This window comes from Bufo bufo, chromosome 8 (assembly GCF_905171765.1).
Source record: "Bufo bufo chromosome 8, aBufBuf1.1, whole genome shotgun sequence".
Classification (NCBI taxonomy): domain Eukaryota; kingdom Metazoa; phylum Chordata; class Amphibia; order Anura; family Bufonidae; genus Bufo; species Bufo bufo.
The window spans coordinates 203,467,440-203,477,705 of NC_053396.1; the positions used below are offsets into that span (position 1 = coordinate 203,467,440).

General features: G+C 41.9%; 1 long non-coding RNA gene across 1 annotated transcript; it reads right to left on the bottom strand.

Annotated features, from left to right (window-relative positions):
- Window positions 1-5,708: 5,708 nt before the first annotated feature.
- LOC120977824 lies at window positions 5,709-9,744 on the bottom strand. The gene is made up of 3 exons (XR_005773970.1): window positions 9,637-9,744; window positions 5,863-6,022; window positions 5,709-5,780 (listed from the first exon to the last, which is right to left on the bottom strand). It is a non-coding gene; the product is annotated as an uncharacterized LOC120977824 (long non-coding RNA).
- Window positions 9,745-10,266: the final 522 nt, after the last annotated feature.

Here is a 10,266-nt window from a genome sequence, read left to right on the forward strand (position 1 = left end):
ATTACATCAGCAGGTACATTTTTCTTTTTTGAGAAACCCCATGTCTCTGAGTGTGTTCAGTCTTGTGCATGAGACATTATATCAAAGAAAATAGTAATGACATATGCCATTTCTATTCTTGTATTCGCATAGTTTTCAAGAAAGTGTACAATGGAGGATCACGATAGCGAGACAATAGCAATGGAACAACAACAGGTGGGAGACTGAAAAAGTCATTAGCTTTGTGCAGACCACGCAAGGTGCTGAATAAGTGACAGTATATGGATTTGTGTACTGTGTCACTCACTCACACGTGATAAACAAGAACTATCATCATAATCATTGCAGTCCATTACCGTAAAAGAGTTTAACCAACCTGAGTCTAGTCATGGTAGCTAATCTCTGTGTCTCTGATCCATGTGCTGATGAATGGCATTTTTCTCCTTAACCCCTTAAGGACCGGGCTCATTTTCACCTTAAGGACCAGGCCATTTTTTGCAAATCTGACCAGTGTCACTTTAAGTGCTCATAACTTTAAAACGCTTTGACTTATCTAGGCCATTCTGAGATTGTTTTTTCGTCACATATTGTACTTCATGACACTGGTAAAATGAAGTCAAAAAAATTATTTTTTTTGCACAAAAAAATACCTAATTTACCAAAAATTTGAAAAAAATTAGCAAATTTCAAAGTTTCAGTTTCTCTACTTCTGTAATACATAGTAATACCCCAAAAAAGTGTGATGACTTTACATTCCCCATATGTCTACTTCATGTTTGAATTGTTTTGGGAATGATATTTTATTTTTTGGGGATGTTATAACGCTTAGAAGTTTAGAAGCAAATCTTGAAATTTTTCAGAAATTTACAAAAACTCAATTTTTAGCGACCAGTTCAGGTCTGAAGTCACTTTGCGAGGCTTACATAATAGAAACCACCCAAAAATGACCCCATCTAAGAAACTACACCCCTCAAGGTATTCAAAACTGATTTTGCATACATTGTTAACCCTTTAGGTGTTGCACAAGAGTTATTGGCAAATGGGGAGGAAATTTGAGAATTTCATATTTTTGTCAAATTTTTCATTTTAACCCATTTTTTCCACTAACAAACCAAGGGTTAACAGCCAAACAAGACTGTATCTTTATTTCCCTGACTCTGCCGTTTACAGAAACACCCAATATGTGGCCGTAAACTACTGTACGGCCACACAGCGGGGCGTAGAGTGAAAGGTGCGCCATACGGTTTTTGGAAGGCTGATTTTTATGGACTGGTTTTTTGACACCATGTCCCATTTGAAGCCCCCTGATGCACCCCAAGAGGAGAAACTCCCTAAAAGTGACCCCATCTAAGAAACTACACCCCTCAAGGTATTCAAAACTGATTTTACATACGTCGTTAACCCTTTAGGTGTTGCACAAGAGTTATTGGCAAATGGGGATGAAATTTGAGAATTTCATTTTTTTGCCTAATTTTCAATTTTAACCCATTTTTTCCACTAACAAAGCAAGGGTTAACAGCCAAACAAGATTGTATCTTTATTGCCCTGACTCTGCCGTTTACAGAAACACCCCATATGTGGCCGTAAACTACTGTACGGGCACACAGTAGGGCGTAGAGTGAAAGGTGCGCGGTTTGGTTTTTGGAGGGCTGATTTTGCTGGACTGTTTTTTTGGCACCATGTCCCAATTGAAGCCCCCCTGATGCACCCCTAGAGTAGAAACTCCATAAAAGTGACCCCATCTAAGAAACTACACCCCTCAAGCTATTCAAAACTGATTTTACAAACTTTGTTAACCCTTTAGGTGTTGCACAAGATTTAATGGAAAATAGAGACACAATTTCAAAATTTCACATTTTTGGCAGATTTTCCATTTTAATATTTTTTTTCCAGTTACAAAGCAAGGGTTAACAGCCAAACAAAACTCATTATTTATGGCCCTGATTCTGTAGTTTACAGAAACACCCCATATGTGGTCGTAAACCGCTGTACGGGCACACGGCAGGGCGCAGAAGGAAAGGAATTCCATACGGTTTTTGGAAGGCAGGTTTTGCTGGACTGTTTTTTTTGACACCATGTCCCATTTGAAGCCCCCCTGATGCACCCCTAGAGTAAAAACTCCAAAAAAGTGACTCCATTTTAGAAACTACGGGATAGGGTGGCAGTTTTGTTGGTACTAGTTTAGGGTACATATGATTTTTGGTTGCTCTATATTACACTTTTTGTGCAGCAAGGTAACAAGAAATAGCTTTTTTGGCACGTTTTTTTTTTTTGTTATTTACAACATTCATCTGACAGGTTAGATCATGTGGTATTTTTATAGAGCAGGTTGTCGCGGACGTGGCGATACCTAATATGTATACATTTTTTTTTATTTATGTAAGTTTTATACAATAACTTCATTTTTAAAACCAAAAAAATGTTTTAGTGTCTCCATATTCTAAGAGCCATAGTTTTTTCAGTTTTTGGGCGATTATCTTGAGTAGGGTCTCATTTTTTGCGGGATGAGATGACGGTTTGATTGGCACTATTTTGGGGTGCATATGACTTTTTGATCGCTTGCTATTACACTTTTTGTGACGTAAGATGGCAAAAAATGGCTTTTTTTACACTGTTTTTATTTTTATTTTTTTACGGTGGTCATCTGAGGGGTTAGGTCATGTGATATTTTTATAGAGCCGGTCGATACGGACGCGGCGATACCTAATATGTATACTTTTTTTTTTATTTATGTAAGTTTTACAGAATGAGTTCATTTTTGAAAAAAAAAAAATCATGTTTTAGTGTCTCCATAGTCTAAGAGCCATAGTTTTTTCAGCTTTTGGGCGATTATCTTGAGTAGGGTCTCATTTTTTGCGGGATGAGATGACGGTTTGATTGGTACTATTTTGGCGTACATGCGACTTTTTTAATCACTTTTATTACCTTTTTTGGGAAGTAAGGTGGGCAAAATTTCAATTTTCTCATAGTTTTTATTTTTTTATTTTTATGGCGTTCACCGTGCGGGGAAAGTAACATGACCATTTTATAGATCAGGTCGTTACGGACGCGGCGATACCTAATATGTGTAGTTTATTTTATTTTTTTAATTTTTATTCAGTGATAAATGTTTTTTTTTTTATCTTAACTTTTTTCACTTTTTTTTACATTTTTGTGACCCAGACCCACTTGGTTCTTGAAGATCCAGTGGGTCTGGTGTCTGTATAATACAGTACAGAACAATATATATTGTTCTGTACTGTATTTTACTTACACTGAACAGATCTGTGCTTTTAGCACAGATCTGTTCAGCACCATGGACAGCAGGACGCCTGAGCAGGCGTCCTGTTGCCATGGGAACCCTCCCCGTCTGCTCAGAACTTCGCAGACGGGGAAGGGTAAGCACGGGGCTGAGGGGGGCTCTCTGGGGGCTCTCTCCCTCTCCATCGGGGGGCTGCAAAGCCACAGCAGCCCCCCGATGGAGAGGGAGGGAGCTCCCTGACCGATGACAGTTAACTTTTTCCATACAGCGGTCCGTACGGACCGCGGTATGGAAAGGGTTAAACGGCTGACATCTTCACAGATGTCAGCCGTTTATACCAGGGTGCCAGCAATGTGCTGGCACCCTGGTATACCCACTAGAAGCCAACGATCGTTCATGGGGAGGCGGGCGGGGGATCGCGATCCCGCCTGCCGCACCGCCCGCCTCCCGTAACGCCCCCACCGCCTGCGATAATAATGATTTTAGCCACTCTAAAGTTTCTGATCCCCGCGGTCAGGGACCGCGGCGATCAGAAACTGCAAAAAGCGCAGCAAACCGCAGGTCTGAATTGACCTGCGGTTTGCTGCGATCGCCGATACGGGGGGGTCAAATGACCCCCCCCCTGCATTGTTACGGGATGCCGGCTGAATGATTTCAGCCGAAATCCCGTTCCAATTAACCCCTGGGGCGCCGGAATACAGATTTTAAGTCAGGACGTACCGGTACGTCCTGGGTCCTTAAGGACTCGGGAAATAGGGCGTACCGGTACGTCCTAGGTCCTTAAGGGGTTAATATAATGAAAAAAGACTAGCTGGAAAACTGTCAGTCATCAGCACCTTGGCCTGGAGATAAAGTAATCATGAATAATAAGGCCAATTACTTATTTCAGGGTCCAATCTGCTATGATTATCATGTTAGTTCTTGAAAATCTAAATGTCCGAACGAGGAAATCAAACCACCCGCCTATATTTAGCAGCTTGTATGGGCTTCTGAAAGCTGATAAGTGCACAATAATTACACACATATCTGAAACATCCTTAAAATTAATCTAATAATATAAAAGTATTAAACATAGAAAATGTTTCAAGTTCAACATCATTAAAGTGCAAAAATTGACACAGTGGTCAATATAAACCTTGTGAGGTACTTATTTATAAACTTCAAAAAATTGACACTGTGGTCAATATAACCTTGCCAGATACTCATTTATAAACTTAAAGAAAACATAATATATATTTTGTTAACTAGGGTTTTGGTTGAGTGAATGGAGCCTTTCCTGGGGCTGCAGTTGGGGACCCATCATCTTCTGCACTTTGGTCTAGGAGTGATTGCATGAACGAATGTTGCGGTCTGACATAATCACCCTGTTGTTGATGTTGTGGAGTATGAAGGGAATATGAATCAGTACCAGATTGGTATGGAACAGATTTGTTAGAGAAAGGGGTATTAAAAGTGGTTTGAGTGGGAAAAACGGAGGTGGAAACACCTTCGTTTATGGAGATTTTATTTGGAGTTGACCTGAAAAATCACATCTGGACTTCCAGTGCTTTTGGATTGGAAAGGTGTTTGTGCAGAGACATAGGAAGGTAGCTGTGATTGGGATTGGCTTAAAGTCTCTTGAAAGGTTGATGCAGGTTGATATCTGAGGGATGTGCTATGGCTTTGAGAAGGTGGAAATGTGTGAGACGTTGAGTATTGGTGGGACGTAGGTTGTCTTTGGGATGGTGAATGGCTTTGGGATGGAATAAAGATGTGGGATGTTGATGAAAAGTTCTGTAAAGCTGGAAAGTTTTGTGCAGTGCCTACGTTTTGGGCCTGTGGGAAGTTGTGGTACGTAGGTAAAGTGTTGGATGGGGGAAAGTTTTGGGACTGGCTAAAGTCTTGTGAATGGGGAAAGTTTTGTGATTGTTGAAAGTTTTGGGATAGGGGTAAGTTTTGGGACTGTTGAAAGTTTTGTGACTGGGGAGCGATATGTGGCTCAGAGTATGATTGAGCAGGTGGAGAAGTCATGGATGTTGGGTAGGAGGTGGCTGGGGGATACGACTGAGCCAGAGGAACAAATTGAGAGGGTGGTGGGTGTTTAATATTCCAAACAGTTTTGATCAATGTCACTCGACAATCACAATTCTGCTCTGGAGTCATGCTGTCCATCCAATGACTTAACGTTAAGAGAAACTGCTGATTATGGTTAAGGGGTTCTGGACGACAAACTACCTCGACATGATTGATCATGGAAGTTAACTCTTGCTTATACCGAGTTTGCTCCTCCTCTATTTTTAATAAACAATCTCGGAAGATCAGTGCAAGATCCTCAAAGACTCTATGTGGTCTTCGAAGTGGCCTCGGCCTACTTAAAACTCGGTCAAAGGCAGAAGAAATGAACTGTCGAGTATCTTCAATCTGAGCACATGTCTCAGTTTGGCGGCCGCGCGACTCAAGAGCAGAATCCTGTGACTGAGATGGTAACGAAGTTTGATCGGTAGATCATCCAGACAATTGTTCGGTTGATTCCTCATGTTCAAGAGGTTCTGCTTCAGGAGGGAGTGTGCTTGAATGAGTCCTATAATAGATAGGGAAATAAAAGGTATAATTTCTATATTCATAATTTTTTTTTTTGCTTCTCTTTAGGATATTTAACTCACATGCGCTGCTGAAAACAACGTTGAAGAAATTGAAGATGTGGTGCATATTGGTAAGCTTTCCTCTGAGAAGGAACGGAACCACTTGGCGCCGTTCGTTCATGATTGAGGTCACGCATAAACCTATCGCGTATTGACCTCCAGCGTGTTGATATGATTTCAGCTAGAAAATAAAGAACAATTATAATAACCGTATATAATGCTATATATATTATTTTCTGTTGACATCGGATTGCATAAAAAACTGTTGCCATTTTTGCCCGGTACCTGAATTGGCTGTATCAGTTGTTGAAACCAAGTTTTCCGAACAGAAAACTTATGCTCACTTCACTATTCTTCCAACTAGAAACATCACTATCAAATCTTCTAAAACCAAATGATTTAACAAAAGGAATGAAATTAATGTACCACAATTTTTTTTAGCCTGACGGCTCAAATCGTTCCATGTGGGAACCACATTGGCATAGACCTCTTGCCATTGTCGACGAGTCGTGTTGTGGTCCGAGTGTTTGGGATCTGTTTGGTCCCATAGAGCTGGCCTTGCTTCTACTAGCTGTATTAGCAGCTCACAGTTTATGATTGGGAGAAATTCCCTATCTTCCTCATCCAATTCTTGCTGTCTAGCCTATTTGGTTTAAAACAAATGTTATCATTACCTTAAAAAGCTACCTGCAATTCCAATAGCACTTAAGTCTTTTTGATAAAACTTGTAAAGCGAATATGTTGCATGTGCCACCACTGCCCACTGCATCTTTGGTTTTAACCACTTACCGTCACGCTAACGCCGAAAGGCGTCATCTCTGCGGCGCTCCCAGGTCACACTAACGCCGATTGGCGTCATCTCGCGTGAGCCGAGATTTCCTGTGAACGCGCGCACACAGGCGCGCGCGCTCACAGGAACGGAAGGTAAGAGAGTTGATCTCCAGCCTGCCAGCGGCGATCGTTCGCTGGCAGGCTGGAGATGTGATTTTTTTAACCCCTAACAGGTATATTAGACGCTGTTTTGATAACAGCGTCTAATATACCTGCTACCTGGTCCTCTGGTGGTCCCCTTTGTTTGGATCGACCATCAGAGGACACAGGTAACTCAGTAAAGTAGCACCAAGCACCACTACACTACACCCCCCCCCCCCCCCGTCACTTATTAACCCCTTATTAGCCCCTGATCACCCCATATAGACTCCCTGATCACCCCCCTGTCATTGATTACCCCCCTGTCATTGATCACACCCCTGTAAAGCTCCATTCAGATGTCCGCATGATTTTTACGGATCCACTGATAGATGGATCGGATCCGCAAAACGCACACGGACGTCTGAATGGAGCCTTACAGGGGCGTGATCAATGACTGTGGTGACCACCCCATATAGACTCCCTGATCACCCCCCTGTCATTGATTACCCCCCTGTAAAGCTCCATTCAGACGTCCGCATGATTTTTACGGATCCACTGATAGATGGATCGGATCCGCAAAACACATACAGGCGTCTCCCTGGAGCCTTCCAGGGGGGGTGATCACCCCATATAGACTCCCTGATCACCCCCCCTGTCAGGCTGCATTCAGATGTCCGTATGATTTTTACGGATCCACGGATACATGGATCAGATCCGCAAAACACATACGGACATTTGAATGGAGCCTTACAGGGGCGTGATCAATGACTGTGGTGATCACCCCATATAGACTCCCTGATCACCCCCCTATCATTGATTACCCCCCTGTCATTGATAACCCCCTGTAAAGCTCCATTCAGACGTCCGCATGATTTTTACGGATCCACTGATAGATGGATCGGATCCGCAAAACGCATACGGACGTCTGAATGGAGCCTTACAGGGGCGTGATCAATGACTGTGGTGATCACCCCATATAGACTCCCTGATCACCCCCCTGTCATTGATCACCCCCCTGTCATTGATCACCCCCCCTGTCATTGATCACCCCCCTGTCATTGATCACCCCCCTGTAAGGCTCCATTCAGACATTTTTTTGGCCCAAGTTAGCGGAATTTTATTTTTATTTATTTATTTCATATTCCACTAACTTGTGTCAAAAAATAAAATCTCACATGAACTCACCATACCCCTCACGGAAACCAAATGCGTAAAATTTTTTAGACATTTATATTCCAGACTTCTTCTCACGCTTTAGGGCCCCTAGAATGCCAGGGCAGTATAAATACCCCACATGTGACCCCATTTCGGAAAGAAGACACCCCCAGGTATTCCGTGAGGGGCATATTGAGTCCATGAAAGATTGAAATTTTTGTCCCAAGTTAGCGGAAAGGGAGCCTTTGTGAGAAAAAAATAAAAAATATTAATTTCCGCTAACTTGTGCCAAAAAAAATAAAAATTCTATGAACTCGCCATGCCCCTCATTGAATACCTTGGGGTGTCTTCTTTCCAAAATGGGGTCACATGTGGGGTATTTATACTGCCCTGGCATTCTAGGGGCCCCAAAGCGTGAGAAGAAGTCTGGTATCCAAATGTCTAAAAATGCCCTCCTAAAAGGAATTTGGGCACCTTTGCGCATCTAGGCTGCAAAAAAGTGTCACAAATCTGGTATCGCCGTACTCAGGAGAAGTTGGGGAATGTGTTTTGGGGTGTCATTTTACATATACCCATGCTGGGTGAGAGAAATATCTTGGTCAAATGCCAACTTTGTATAAAAAAAATGGGAAAAGTTGTCTTTTGCCAAGATATTTCTCTCACCCAGCATCGGTATATGTAAAATGACACCCCAAAACACATTCCCCAACTTCTCCTGAGTACGGAGATACCAGATGTGTGACACTTTTTTGCAGCCTAGGTGGGCAAAGGGGCCCATATTCCAAAGAGCACCTTTCGGATTTCACAGGTCATTTACCTACTTACCACACATTAGGGCCCCTGGAAAATGCCAGGGCAGTATAACTACCCCACAAGTGACCCCATTTTGGAAAGAAGACACCCCAAGGTATTCCGTGAGGGGCATGGCAAGTTCCTAGAATTTTTTATTTTTTGTCACAAGTTAGTGGAAAATGATGATTTTTTTTTTATTTTTTTTTTTCATACAAAGTCTCATATTCCACTAACTTGTGACAAAAAATAAAAACTTCCATGAACTCACTATGCCCATCAGCGAATACCTTGGGGTGTCTTCTTTCCAAAATGGGGTCACTTGTGGGGTAGTTATACTCCCCTGGCATTCTAGGGGCCCAAATGTGTGGTAAGGAGTTTGAAATCAAATTCTGTAAAAAATGACCAGTGAAATCCGAAAGGTGCTCTTTGGAATGTGGGCCCCTTTGCCCACCTAGGCTGCAAAAAAGTGTCACACATCTGGTATCTCCGTACTCAGGAGAAGTTGGGGAATGTGTTTTGGGGTGTCATTTTACATATACCCATGCTGGGTGAGAGAAATATCTTGGCAAATGACAACTTTTCCCATTTTTTTATACAAAGTTGGCATTTGACCAAGATATTTATCTCACCCAGCATGGGTATATGTAAAAAGACACCCCAAAACACATTCCTCAACTTCTCCTGCGTACGGAGATACCAGATGTGTGACACTTTTTTGCAGCCTAGGTGGGCAAAGGGGCCCATATTCCAAAGAGCACCTTTCGGATTTCACAGGTCATTTTTCTAATAATAATAATTTCCAATCCTCACGGTCATTTGTTCTAATAATAAAAAAAATTTGAGGCATGATGGCCACGTAATCTTATAGGTGATATAAGATACTGTATACTGGGGGCAGTGTGGACAGCTCACATCACAGCACATGTGCCTACTCACACGGCCTACACGTCCACGACGACTGCCACGACCACGTTGTCCGCGACCACCACGCCTGGAAGTTCTTTTTTGAACAGGTGATGGATTTTCACTTTGCCTGTTTGTGTCCTAATAAATAATATAGTTATCACAAAAGACATTTGATTACTTTAGAGAACCTAAGTATAGATACTCACGTCCTCGTCGTTATGACGTCTACTTCGCAGATTTTCAATGGAATGTGTACCCTCCTGTGTCTGAAAAACAAACACAGTTTTGTATTCATTGAAAATTGCCGTCTGCCTGCCCTGCAGCAACCAAAATGCCTCTTTCAAATCTTGTTGCCAATACATTGGCCTATCTATCCTTTTGCGGTGTTGGCAAATCATGTACCTTTCGAGTTTATATCCATTGTACCAATTATGGATGTGTAGAAACCAAAAAATCTAAATATAACATTCCACACTTACTGACTCCATTGGTTCAGGAGAAAAACGCAATTCCTCGCCAGCAGAGGATTCAGTGTCGGAGTATCCCTGAAATATATATAAATATGTATTGTGGTTCAAACATATTTATTATTTGGATCATTAATAATATATTTTTATTTAAAGAATTTTACCTGCATGTGAAAGGATGGAGTACTTCGAC